Source organism: Pristiophorus japonicus, unplaced genomic scaffold, assembly GCF_044704955.1.
Source record: "Pristiophorus japonicus isolate sPriJap1 unplaced genomic scaffold, sPriJap1.hap1 HAP1_SCAFFOLD_52, whole genome shotgun sequence".
NCBI classification, from domain to species: domain Eukaryota; kingdom Metazoa; phylum Chordata; class Chondrichthyes; family Pristiophoridae; genus Pristiophorus; species Pristiophorus japonicus.
This window is the reverse complement of record NW_027254426.1, coordinates 4,579,544-4,593,310: the sequence shown is the minus strand read 5'-3', so window position 1 is coordinate 4,593,310 and position 13,767 is coordinate 4,579,544. Positions and strand designations below refer to the sequence as shown.

At 49.3% G+C, this 13,767-nt stretch overlaps 1 non-coding gene across 1 annotated transcript; it reads left to right on the top strand.

The window, feature by feature from the left end:
- Positions 1-856: 856 nt before the first annotated feature.
- Positions 857-929, top strand: trnav-uac (transfer RNA valine (anticodon UAC)). The gene has a single exon. It is a non-coding gene; the product is annotated as a tRNA-Val (tRNA).
- Positions 930-13,767: the final 12,838 nt, after the last annotated feature.

The window sequence follows — 13,767 nt, the reverse complement described above, 5'->3', positions numbered from 1 at the left end:
CCCTGGAGTCGTCTCCCGGGATCTCCAAGCTGCTCCCAGGGCCGCTCGCCGTTCCTTTTATGGCCCCGACCTGCCGCTGGTGTTCTCCCGTTAGTGTATCCAGGCTGCGGGTGGCCACCCCGAGCGCAGCAGAGGGGTTTCTGCATTAGTTCTGGGTGGGGGCAGTATCTTTCCCCTTCTCTCTTCCTCTTGTCTGTATCCCTGGGCTTTTATTTCTCTATTCCCCCTGTCTCAGTTTCTCGTGTTTAAAAGGGAACAAAAGATGAAATGGGTTTCATTGTGGAACAATTTACTTCACTCAAAGTTAGATGCACTGCTGTTCGCCATGAGGTCAAGGTAGCTAGCCGTTGATATTCAGGTTCATATATAAATATATATAAATATATCAACATCTATCATAACTGTTCCCTGGTGGTCGAGGGGTTAAGATCCGGCGCACTAACCTGGTAACGATACTCGATCAATTCATCGCATAAAAATAATTGAGATCTGTGAGACAATTAATAATTGCTGTAAGCACCATGAATACAAATACTTTCTGTGATAGACCGAGCTTACAGACTATCTGGCTTCTCCTGCCCTTTGCCGGGCACGTGTTCCAGGTTTAATTTAATAAACTGGGTGAGTTCGCTGATCGCGGGGAGACGGTAGGAGCCTCTGTGGCCCCACTGTGAGGATGTGGAAGTGAACACGGTGGCTGGGTGATCCGTGACATTTCTGTAAAGGGCAGCGGAGGAGAAGGATTGAGAGCTTTCAGTGTGGGACAGAAGTTGTTTCAGGTGAGCCTCCTCATTCCCGATCAGCACAGAGGGAGTTCACTGGTCAGCTCCCCTCTGTTGGGGCGGTTGTGCCAGTTGTTTCTGTAGTGTAGTGGTTATCATATTTGCTTTACACGCAAAAAGTCCCTGGTTCGATCCCAGGCAGAAGCATTTTGTTTAAACTTGCCAAATGGGAACAATCGGAGGCGAGTTGAGTCTCCTGGCAAATGCTGCCCGATTTGTTGAGATTTGCAGAATTTGCTGTTTTTATTTGCTATTTATTCTCCTGGCAAAGGGGCTCCCTTATTCCTTCATTGTTCTTTATTTCACTTCAATAATAGATAACTTTCAGTGAGAGAAAACGCATCCACCGGGGACCTTTTGCGTGTGAGGCCAACGTGATATCCGCCACACTGCAGCCCATCAAAGGGTGAGAAACCACTGAATATAAAGGATGAGCTCACAAATATCAGGGGCAGTGCAGTCTGGTCAACGTCAAACCCTCCTTTCTTCTTCAGCAGAGGCATGAACGGGAATCAGACGCCACAAAGTTTAATTAAAGACATAAATACAAGTAACACTTCTAAATCTTTTCACTTTAAAATTCTTTTACTTTATTTGAAATCCTGTGCACGGTCGGAATAACCGTTGCTGTTAAATTTAACAAAAGTTGCCCCAGATTCCTGGTGTCATCAGCAATGAAGATTTTGAACCAGACTCCTACAATACAGTGAGTAAAATGGGTCAACATGCATAAGAACATAAGAAGATAAGAAATAGGAGCAGTAGTCGACCATACGCCCCTCGAGCCTGCTCCGACATTTAATACGATCATGGCCGATCCGATCATGGACTCAGGTCCACTTCCCTGCCCGCTCCCCAAAGCACAGGACAAATGATTGAAGAATCGACTCTTCCTCATTTAGCATTTCTTTCATTGTGCAAAAGAAGGTGAGGGGTTAATTAATGATGCTTTCCCGTGAAAACAATACAAAAGTTTAAGAAAAAAACATAAGGTGACTGGCAGGTGAGCGCTGCTTCTGATACCTGGTGGGAATGTGCGGGGATTTTAAAGCCCCTTGTATTGTGAAACCTTCATATCGCCTAACATCTCAGACTTCATGTGTGGACCTTGTGACGCAATGGTTGCGCGCCTGACTCCAAATCGAAAGGTTGTGTGTTCTAATCGTGTTGGGGTTGCAATTATTTTCAACATTGTTCTTCCAGAAAATATTTTCTTTGCTGTTTGGCAATAACCAGACCCTTGCTCCAAGATCTGTCTCACTGTTTCCCCAGTGTCAGGCAGAGATACGCCTGCTGCCCTCATTTATTTCATGTGTCAGGACACAAAAGTTCAAAATCAACCTGCAGGTGGCCACATCTAGCATTGAATACACAGGGTGGCGGAGTGGTTTAAAGTGCTGTGCTCAGATCGCAGTCTCCTCTGGAGATGCATGTTCGACTTTGACATTTCTTATTTTTAATCATTTAGTGAAACTCATTGTTCGACACCACGACCAACTCCTTAAAAGTGGGATTCTGCAGTCCACCTGCTCGCTTCACATTTCTGTCTGACCTGGTGCTGAAAGTGGAGATGTTTCCGCAGTGTCGCGCTTAACACGTTCGCCTCACAAGCGAAAGCTCCCTGGCCGAGAATATTTTCTGGAGCTTTTTCCTCATACATGCTCAGGGGCGCATTCTGTCCTGAACACTCAAGCTAAAGTGCTGAGTTCATTGCCCATGTTGTTAGCAGCCTGCCAGTGAATCTGTTTAAGGTGTTCAAACAGATTCCTGACGAAGCTGTCCCGGCTCGCTTCCCGGAGACACCGTGGTCACCAGTGCCCCAGTTTCAGTGGGTCAGCCCCGGGAGGTTGGCCATCCGTTAGAGAATACCCAAGATCAGGGATCAGTCTACGGACAGGAATCCCCAGCCGGCAGCCTACGGCGGTGAGGGACTCACAGGAGAGGTCGTGGTGGACCAGCCACTAACTGAGAGTCCCCAGCCTGCAGCCCCCGGCTGTGCAGAATCCTCAGTTAATGAAATGAACTCAGCAGCCACACCTAAAGGGGAAGTGTGTTGTTGCCCCGGAGGGGCCATTCCCCCGATAATGTGGGACTCAGGCACACCTCCAGTCAGAACACTCTGGGTCCTGCGGTACAGACCGCCTTACCGCCGGCCAGACAGGCAAACCAGAGGCTGAATAAGGGAAGGAGAAGAACAGGGATTAACTTGGCCAGTCGGAGACGGGTGGCAGATGTATATAATAGCACGATATGAGTTCAAGAATGTTTAAGAGTTCTAGTTTTAAATTAAGATTTTAGAAATTTCAGGTCACCACAACCTCACGAGGAATCCATGGGTAAAGAAGTAGTGAGAGGAATAAGATCGGTTATGAAGGAGTTGTGGCCGGCAGTGTAAGGGGTGGTTTTCCGGGGGTCAGCTTTCCCTTCTGACCTTATATGAGCGGTTCCGAATCGCTCGCTGACCCTTGGTTCTCGACACTGGAATTATGAAGGGACTGTGAAAGACTTGGACAGACAATCGGTTTCCAGGTAGGAAGCAGATATGGCTTTATTGTGTTTATAAAGAAGTAAAAGGCACACCTTTAATAACACACACAGACCAATACACACTGAGGGGTACAACACATTGAATAAATTGTCAAATTACAGCCTGTGGGGAAATGAATACAGCTTAAACTCTAAATGGAGTAAAGAGGAGAATGCAGATACATTTACACAAGTTATCCCAGCCTCCCCCCTCCCAATTCCCCTAACTAACTAAGTTGTCGCTCTTCGGGTTCAGGGGCTATGCTCACCAATCCCTTTAGACAGTTGCCGGTGAATCGTGGTTTCGGGGTTCGCTGCACTTGGCCTTCTAGGCGAGCCGTACCCCGGACAGAGGAGAGGAATTCGGACTGCGTAGTCTTCGGTTGGGGTGCGTCCGTTGATACGCTAAGTTGCGTTTTGGATGTATTGGGTAAGTACCGACTTTCTTTGGTTAGGAATAGTTTTAGTTAGTCCCTTTTGGTAATTTCTCCCCCGTTGGGTCGTGCAGAATTAGATTGTAGAGTGATTGTCAATTTGGTTGCTGACAACCTTTCGTTTCGTGGGCCTCGTTCTCGGTCAGTTCTTGATGAATTCTGGTAGTTTCCTTCACTGTTCCATTTCTTCAATGTAGAGGAAGCAGGCTGCTTGTGTCTGTGTCTGTGTTCCAGTCTATGTCCTTGTTCGAGTCAGTGCGAGTTCCAGTCTGTGTTCTGTTAGTTTTTCCTTGTGAAACTGGGGGATAGATATATCCCCCAAAAAAGGCTTTGTTATCTCCCATCAAATCTCTTGGGCTCTGTTTAAACTGTTCTGTCCATTGATTTTCAAATGTCTCCTTTGTCGGCAGTAACTCGATTAGGGTGTGAGAATGTGCTATCACTGGTTTTGCATTGTTTTAGGATTGTCCAGTTTCCTGACCATGATTTCCATTGTGCTTGATGGGTAATTCGATTATCTCTTAGGGGGTGACTAGTTCCCCCCAGACAGTCTGGGATCCTTAATACATGAATGTGCTTCACAGAGTTTAGCCCCACCTTCTGTACTCAGTAACTCTTTTTCGCAGCCAAAATGTTGTAGAATCTTAAAATTGATCTGCTCCTTCCCATAGATGTTTAGGGGATCTCAGGCTTCTGAAATTTAGGTCCATTTTGAATATTCTTTCCTATGAGTCGAAACACTGGGGGGTCGGGGGGGGGGGGGTCTCGATGAGTGCATTCCCTTTTATCCCCTGCAGGCGTCGTCTGCCCCTTTAAATTCATTTTAAAAGCCCAGAAAGGGATTCTTCTTCTCTGCAGGGGAAAGGTACCAGGCATCTTTGCTAGATATTGGTAAATTCTACATTCCCCCGCTGTGATACCATGTCATTTATGGTATCATCCTACAGGTGAGCAAAGTTCCTGGCTCTCAAGAAATAAACTAATACCAAAATATGCATTACACTTATGCAACATCACCACAGAAACACACTTTTCCCTTTACAGGTACAAACTTTTTACGTTTCCACCCTCCCAGCTTGGAGGGGGTTCAATCCCTACAATTGCATTTCAGCACAGTTACATTTCATTTCAATTGCATTATATTCACCAGCATGTAGTCAACGTACAACCACATTACAGAAGGAAGAACATAGATTAAAATTAAACAACATCAATTGGTTTCCTGAGGTTTGTCCATCACCCGATAATGTCTGGATCCTGCCCTTGAGAACTGCTCTCAGGCTGGCTGACACACAAGACAAACTCAAAACAATCACCCAAACATTACTGCAACATTACTCTCAATTCTAAACTAAACCTTAAAATGTAAAATGATGCAGTCAGCTACCTTCGACTAAAAATTAGAGCTATGTACAACCGCCACCCGTCTCCGGGTGGCCTGGTTAGTCCCTGTCAGGCCCATGCCTGGTGCGGTCTGATAGCCGGCCGGATGCTATGGTTTCCCTGCAGCCGGTGAGCTGGAGACCCTTGTCTCTGGGACAGCTCGATGCTACTGCTCCTATGAGACCGTCACCGCTGGAGGCGGCTGGCTGGGGGTCCCGACTCTGAGCGGCCTCTGTACTTCTGACCTTTGGCCTTTCCTGTCGGGCTGCCCTTCTCCGAGGATCGAATCTCTGAGGCTCAGGTGCCGGTGACCACGGTATCTTTGGCCGTGGTTTACAGAGGGTCCTTCTCAGGGCTTGGGTGACTGAAGGTGCGTCCGAATCCCAAACGATGGGTGGGATAGCCCCTCCAGTTGTGCAATTCACCGTCCCTATAGGCACGGTTTCTGAGCCTGCCACATTCCCTGTGGGCCCTCCACCGTCGGGGGCGGCCAACGGAGGGTCCCTGTCCTGAGGACAGTTCACCCCTCCCGGCTGCCCTCTGTGCTTGGCTGAACCTGGGTTGTACAGCTTGCACTGGTTGATGTGGAACCACTTAGTACAGCGGGGCAGCTTTATGGCATAGACCATCGGGCTTGCCTTGTCGACAATGCTATGTGACCCCATATATAATGCTTCACAAACCCCGACCCAAGCATGGTTCCTCACCATGACCTGGTCCCCTATCGTGGTGTTTGCTGGGTTCTAGCAGCAAACGGTTACTCTGATGCTGTCTGCCCATGTTACTAGCAGCCTGCCAGCGAATTCGTTTGAGGTGTTCAAACAGGTTCCTGACAAACCAGTCCCAGTTCACCTCTCTGAGCTGACCTTCTGTGAGCACCGGGGCTAGGACATGGGTGGGGGTCCGCATGATCCGGCCAGTCATGAGCTCGCATGGGGACGATCCCGTGCTCTTTGACTGGCTGGCTCGGATCCCCATTCGACCAATGGTAAGACCTCTACCCACTTTTGGGGTGAGTTTCCCGTTTCCTTCCGCAGCCTTTCTTTAATGGTGTAGTTTAAAAGCTCCACATTACCCGATGACTGTGGATTGTGGGCAATGTGCCATTTCCCCTCAATGCCGAGCACGTTTAGGGTTGCCTGCATTACCTGCCCGGTGAAATGGCTCCCCTGGTCCGACTCCAAATACTGTGGGAGTCCCCACCGGGAGAACACTTCCCTCACTAGAATCTTAGCTGTCCCTAGTGCGCTGGCTGTTCGGCAGTTGAAGGCTTCAACCCATTTTGAGAACACGTTCACCAGGAGTAGGCAGTATTTGTAGCCTCCCTGGGCGGTGGGTAGGGGCCCGATGTAGTCAATTTGGATTGACTGCCATGGTCCCTCTACCCTCCTGACGTGTCCGAGGGACACCTTCCTTTTCTGGGGGTCAGGGTTGTTCGCAGACTCACCAGGCAGTTCACACAGAACTCGCGGACGTCCTCCCTGAGTCCCGGCCACCATCCTGCCTGTTCCACCCGTTGCCAGGTGGTCTCAGGCCCGGGGTGTCCCGCTCCTGGACCCTCATGGGCCAGTTTTAGGAATTTCCTCTGGTGCTGCTGTGGCACGACCCATTGTCCCTCTTTAAACAGCATGCCTTCCTTAACAGTAATGGCTGCTGTGCCGTACGGACCTTCTACTCTCTCTCCTCTAGCTAGCGCGTTCAGGACAGCTTTCAGGACCGGGTCCTGTGCCTGAACTCTTTTTAAGTCAGGGGCCAAAGCTATCCTTGTACTCTCTGCTGCCCTGTTCTTATTCTTGACCGCTGCTATGCGGCCGGTGTCATAGGGGTCCCAGAACTTTACCGTGCGGGCACCTTCTTTGGCCAGTTTGTCAGCCTGTTGGTTTCCCTCTGCACGGGGTTCGGTTTTTGAATGGGCCTTCACCTTATGTATGTAGACCTTTCCTTCTTCCCCCACCGCTGTCATGATTTTCTCCAGCAGGGGCTTGATTGCCAGGGGTCTCCCGTCAGCGGACGTGTATCCGCGACGGGACCATATAGCCAGGTACTCTGTACACGAATTGCAGGTGAACATACTGTCCGAGCAAATCGTGTACGGGGTAAGGAATTCCTCGGGGTGGGACACCACGTACATTACGGCGGACAGTTAAGCATGCTGGGCGCTCATGGTGCTGCGGAGCTTGATTACCCGGGCAATACCTGACCTTGGGTCATAGGCTCCGCACTCAGTGAGTCGTTTGCCAGCAGATACCATGCTGGACCCGTCCACGTAGATGTCCCGGCCTGTAGGGTGTAACCCAGCCCGAAGGCAAATATTCACCTCCCATACCCCTTCTATGGAGCACCTGTGGGCTTTCCCTGGGTAGATTAGGTTGGCTGCGAGCCTTGGCTCGCGGGGGCCTTCTACTCTGAGGTCCATCTGGGAGAGGAGCAGGGTCCAGCGAGCAATGCGGGCACTGCTCACCATCCCGTCCTTAATCCTCCCATCTAGGAGCATCTGAATAGGTGTGTGGTGGGTTAGGAGTGTTAGAGGAGAACCTCCCGTGAAGATCAAGGATCTTTTCACTGCCCAATGTGTGGCGGGGAGGTGTCTCTCACAGTTGGAGTACCCCTTCTCCACATCTGTGAAGATCCTGGAGGAGTAAACCACCGGTCTCAGCTGGCCGTGCCGCTCTTGAAGCAGCACTGAGCTCAAACTGTCCCCGCTGGCTGCCACCTCCAGGAAAAACTCCTTTCCTACATCTATCGCTCCTTAGGCTGGCGCGGTCTGCAAGTCCTTCTTGAGCTGATTAAATGCTGCCTCGCAACCCTCATCCCAGTCCCACTCTACCCCCTTGTGTAGGAGCCTGAGCAGAGGGGCTGCGGTGGCTACATAATCCTCAATGAAGTCTCTGCGGTGCCCAGTGAGCCCTAGAAAGGATCTTACCCCTGTCACTGTGTTGGGGGCTGGTAACTCCTGTACTGCCTCCCTTCTAGCCTTGTCTATGGCCCTTTCCCCAGCGCGCACAGTCAGCCCCAGGAATTTGACTTCCTTCTGGCCGATCTGTGTCTTATTCGGGTTTACTTTAAACCCGTCTTCTTTTAGCAGCTCCAGCAGTTCAGCCAGCAGTGGGCCATGCTCCTCCCCCTGATCGGTGAACAGGAGCAGGTCATCCATATATTGCACCAACTGCTGGGGTCTGCTAAAGCCCTTTAAACAGTTCGCCATACATTGGTGAAAAATGCTGGGACTGTTGTGGAAGCCCTGGGGAAGACAGTTCCACGTGTATTGTTGGCCCTTAAAGGTAAAGGCGAACTTATACTGATCCTCCCGATTTAAAAGAATGGACCAGAACCAATTTGAAATGTCCAACACCGTGAAAGTGGTCGCGGATGCTGGAATACTCCCTATGAGGTCCGCTACGGCTGCTACAGTGGGTGCACAGGCAGGGATATTCTTATTTAGCACTCGATAGTCCATGGTGGCCCTCCATGAGTTGTCCCATTTCTTAAGCGGCCACAGTGGAGAGTTCACATGGGTAGCTATCGGTCTTAACACCCCTTGCTCTACCAGTGATCCCAGCGCCGTTGTCAGGACTGCCTCTGCCTCCCTGGGGAAGTTATATTGCTTTTGTGGTCGGGTCATGGGGTCCCCTTCTATACTAACTTCCACCCCCGTTACCCTGCCACAGTCATGTTTGTGGGTGGCGAATGCTACAAGGTTTGCCCGTACATATGCCTGGTACTCCACTGGGGTGTTACTGACCAGTAATTCCAAGTCATAACCCTCCTTTGGCTTCACGGTACACAACGTTCCCTTGGCCCCTTTTTCTGGGATCACCGCCACCTCACCTTCCCTGTCTGTCCCTATGGCTCCCCATAGACAGTGGTTCCTCAGCTCCACTAGGATCTAGTGGCTAATGATAAAATCAGCCCCCTGGATACCTTTTCCCTCCTGCTCCCATTTCATCAGGACACACTTCCATTTGGTTTTGAGTGTCCCTAACTGAATGGTGAGCGGGATGGGAAACGAACCAGTTTGCTCGTTGCCTGTGAACCGCACTAGACTGTACGGGACCCCGTTCGATAGAGGTGAGGAAGCCGGGTTATCTGCATGTACAAGGGTGCAGGAAGCACCAGTATCTAGCAGGTAGGTCCCGTTCACTTTTTCCACCTCCATTGTAACGCACGGTCTCTTCCAGGCATCGTACTTGAGGGAACACAGGTACACAGGCTGCGCTGGCTCTAGTCATACACATGGGTGGGTTGGAGCAGAGGGATTTACCGTACCAGCTACTGTACCGGTTGCGGTAGCTACTGCTCCCAGTCCATTTACAAGTGTCTGTAGGGTGGCTACGAGTGTCTCATATGAGTCGGGTGTTCCTGCCCCGGAATTACGGGCTGGGGTTGGAGCGTCTTTTCCCTTCGTCTCTTTCCATGGGTTCCTACAGTCCTTCCTCCAGTGCCCACTTTTCCCACACCCAAAACATTCACCCCCTTTGTGGGGAGGGTTCCCACCTTCCTGATGCCACTCTCTCTTGCCTTGGCTGGTTTAATCTCATGGACCTTCCCGTTCCGGTAAGCCAGGGTCAACTGTCTGACCAATGCCTCCTCGGTGGTTCTGGGATCTCTTGGATCGAACCATACCTGGGCTTTTGCCTTTACTCCAGGTAAGCTTTTTGCCACCAGGCTGCGGAGCCAGTGAGCCAACTCGTTAGGGGCCAGGTGGGCCCGGTCAAGAACACCACTACAGGCCCTTTCGTAGACCGGCCACAACCTGTCGGCGAAAGCCTGTGGAGTCTCCCCATAGAGCTGTACTGTCTTCTCCACTCGGGAGAAGGGACTCCCGTCGTTCATACTCATGGCTTCTAGAACCTCCTCCTTAACCGTAGCGTACGTGTTTCGCCCCATTCTGCTTTCTGCAGAGAGGGAATGGCACTGCTTGGTGTCTAGCGAGAAGAGCAGCAGCTTAGCATGCTCTGAATCATTGCACCCGTTAATATCCCCTGTGTGTTCCACTTCCAGGAAGTGTACCGATGGATCCCCCTGTTGGGTGAGCTTACTTAGGTGGCCTATCATAGCCCTCAGTTTTTGGGTGTCATGGGGGCTATTAAATTGCTTACTGGGGGTCCTGCTGCCCCATTTGCACCAGGTGGGCCAAACATCTGCTGCCGGACCGAGTGCATTGGCCCTGGTTCCAGCCCTCCTTGTATTGGCTTGCCTGCTTCCCCCTGCTGCCAAACCGATTTAAAACTCGGGGCCGACGGTGTTGGTAGTTCGCAATCCTTGCCTGCCCCGCACTCTGGTTGACACCCCCGCTGCTCTGGGCTGTTCCCGGGAGCTGCAGGCGGTGACTGCGGGGTTTCTCCTTGCTCTACTCGGTGTTCCTGGGCTAAACACGGGTTTATCAGGCACACCATGCCTTTAACCCGGGACAGAGCAAGGTTCAAGCCTTGGATCAGCTGCTGGCAGCGGCCGTGTTCACCTGCCTCAAATTCCCTGGTACTGGCTACCTTATAGGCTACCTGAATGTCTTTCACCCTCGCCCCATAATCTTTAACTTGCTTGTCAAGGCAGGAATTCTATTCCCGCAATGCAAGTTCGCTATACTTGGCTTCAATAATCTGACACTGTAAAAGGTCCAGTTGGGTTTTGTACCTTTCTTTAGTGAGCTCTCTACTTTCCTTTCACTGTCCCACCTCAGTCCACAGCCTTTCCCCGACTGTGTCCCTTGCACTGGACCTCTCTTCTGCCTGCCTCAATGCTCCCTTTAATTTCTCATTCTCCTCATCTAGAAGCCGGATCTGTCGCTGAAGGCAAATTAGCCAAATGGCCTTCTCTATTGACTTTTTATGGTCCTTGCTCTCGGTCCATTGAGCTGCAGCATCTTCTGGACGCTCAGCATACAATAGATCGAGTATCCACTCCTTAGCCACATTTACCCTCTTAAACACATACGAGGAAATCCCCTCTTCCTTTTTGCTTCTTTTCATGAAACCAGTCTCTCTCTTATCACGTCCCTTGCCCCAGAGGCCCTTGGTGGTCACCATTATGTAAGGGGTGGTTTTCGGAGGGTCAGCTTTCCCTTCTGCCCTTAAATGAATCGCTCCCACACCCTTGTTCTAGACACTTGAATTATAAAGGGGCTGTGACAGACTTGGACAAACAATCGGTTTCAAGATAGGAAGCAGGTATGGCTTTATTGTGTTTAAAAGGAAGTAAAAGCCACATCTTTAATAACACACACAGAATAGTAATAGCAATAGACACTAAGGGGTACAACACGTTGAATAAATTGTCAACATACAGCCTATGGGGAAAAGAATACAGCTTAAACTCTAAATGGGGTAAAAGGAGAATTCAGATACATTTACACGAGTTATCCTAGCCTCCCCCGCTCTCAATTCCCCTGACTAACTAAGTTATAGCTCTGGGGGTTCAGGAGCTCTGCTCACCAATCCCAATTGACAGTTGGCGGTGAATCGCGGTTTTGGGGTTCACTGCACTTGGCCTTCGAGGCGAGCCGTACCCCGGACGGAGGAGAGGACTTCAGACTGCGTAGTCTTCAGTTGGGGTGATGCGGTAAGTTGCGTTTTGGATGTATGGAGTAAGTACCCACTTTCTTTGGTTAGGAATAGTTTTAGTTAGTCCTTTTTGGTAATTTCTCACCCGTTGGTCGTTCAGAAGTAGATTGTAGAGTGGAAATAAATGTCGATTCTTCGGTTTTTGCTGAGTTGGTTTCGGTTGGTCGTTTCGCTGGTTGTGGTGGCCCGGATTGTCAATTTGGTTGCTGACAACCTTCCGTATCGTGGGCCTCATGCTGTTTGCATGCTCGGTCGGTCCTTGATGATTTCTTGCAGTTTTCTCCACTACTCCATTTCTTCACTCCCCACCTCCGGCTGCTTGTGTTCTTTTCCTTGTAAAACTGGGAATAGATATAATCCCAAAAAGGCTTCCTTATCTCCCACCAAATCTGGCCCAGCTCTTTGTTTCAAGGGAGCTGCTCATTAGTTTTGAGCTCTCTTCTTTGTCAGAATTTATCGAGCTTGTTCAGCAGTAATTTGATTGAGTTGTGTCGTTTAGATAATGGTTGGTAATTTGATTATCTATTAGGGGGTGAATTGGTGTTGCATAGTTCCCCCAGACAGTCTGGGATCCTTAATACACGAATTTGCTTCACAGAGGTTAGCCCCATGTATTCGGTAACTCTTTTTACGCAGCCAAAATGTTGTAGAATCTTAAAATTGATATGCTGCTTCCCATAGCTGTTTAGGGGATCTCAGGCTTCTGTAATTGAGGTACAAATTAAATTCTCTTTCTTATGAGTTGAAACACTGTGGGGGCTCCATGAATGCATCCCCTTTTATCCCATGCAGGCCTTGTCTTCCTCTTTAAACTCATTTGTGTCCCGAAGTTTGTCCTTCCATTTCAAAAAGTCCAGAAAGGGATTCTTCTCCTTTGCATGGGAACAGGTACAAGGAATCTTTGCGAAATATTGGTAAATTCTACATCTCCAAAGCAAGTAAAGCAAATATTAAATATGGAAACCAAAACTGCACGCATTATTCCAGGTTTTGCCACACCAATCTCCTTTATAACTGCAATAAGACTTCCCTGCTTTTATACTCCATCCCTTTTGCAATAAAGGCCAAGATTCAATTGGCCTTCTGATCAATTGCTTTACCTGCATGCTAACCTTTTGTGTTTCATGCACAAGTACCCGCAGGTCCCGCTGTTACTGCAGCACTGTGCAATTTTTCTCCATTTAAATAACAACTTGTCTTTGATTTTTTTCTGCCAAAGTGCATAAACTTGCACTTTCCAACATTATACTCCATCTGGCAAATTTTAGCCCACTCACTTAGCCTGGCTATGTTGTTTTGCAGATTTGTTGTGTCCTCCTCACACATTGCTTTTCCTCCAATCTTTGGCTATGTTACCCTCGGTCCCTTCTTCCAGTCGTTAATATAGATTATAAATAGTTGGGGTCCCAGCACTGATACCTGCAGCACCCCACTAGTTACTGTTTACCAACCAGAGAATGAACCATTCATCCCGACTCTCTGTTTTCTGTTAGTTAGCAAATCCTCTATCCACGCTAATATATTACGCGCAACCCCGTGAACTTTTATCTTGTGCAGTAATCTTTTATGTGGAACCTTGTCAAAATGCCTTCTGGAAGTCCAAATACACCACATCCAATTGGTTCCCCTTTATCCACCCTGTTCATTACATCCTCAAAGAATTCCAACAAATTTGTCAAACATGACTTCCCTTTCATAAATCCATGCAGACTCTGCCTGACTGAATTATTTTTTTCCAAAAGTCGGAGGAGCAGTGACCGGAGGAGGTGTGAGCAGCGGCCTATAAAGTCCCAGCGGGAGTCCGGGGATCGGCGGCAGTCGGAGGAGCAGTGGCTGGAGGAGCAGCGAGCAGCGAGCTACAGCTGGTGCAGGGTCAAAAGTAAGAAAGAAGTCAAAAGTAATCAAAGAGTGACATCACAGCCAAGAGGGTAAGTGATTGGCTGATTGAGTGGTGAGTAGTTTTCTGTTTCTTTGTCTTTCTTCTTGTTCTTAGCAGCAAGAAACCTTTGGCATGTTGCCAAATTAAGTAATCTAATGGTTAAGTCATGGCAGGAGAGCTCGGACACGTGTCATGCGCCTCCT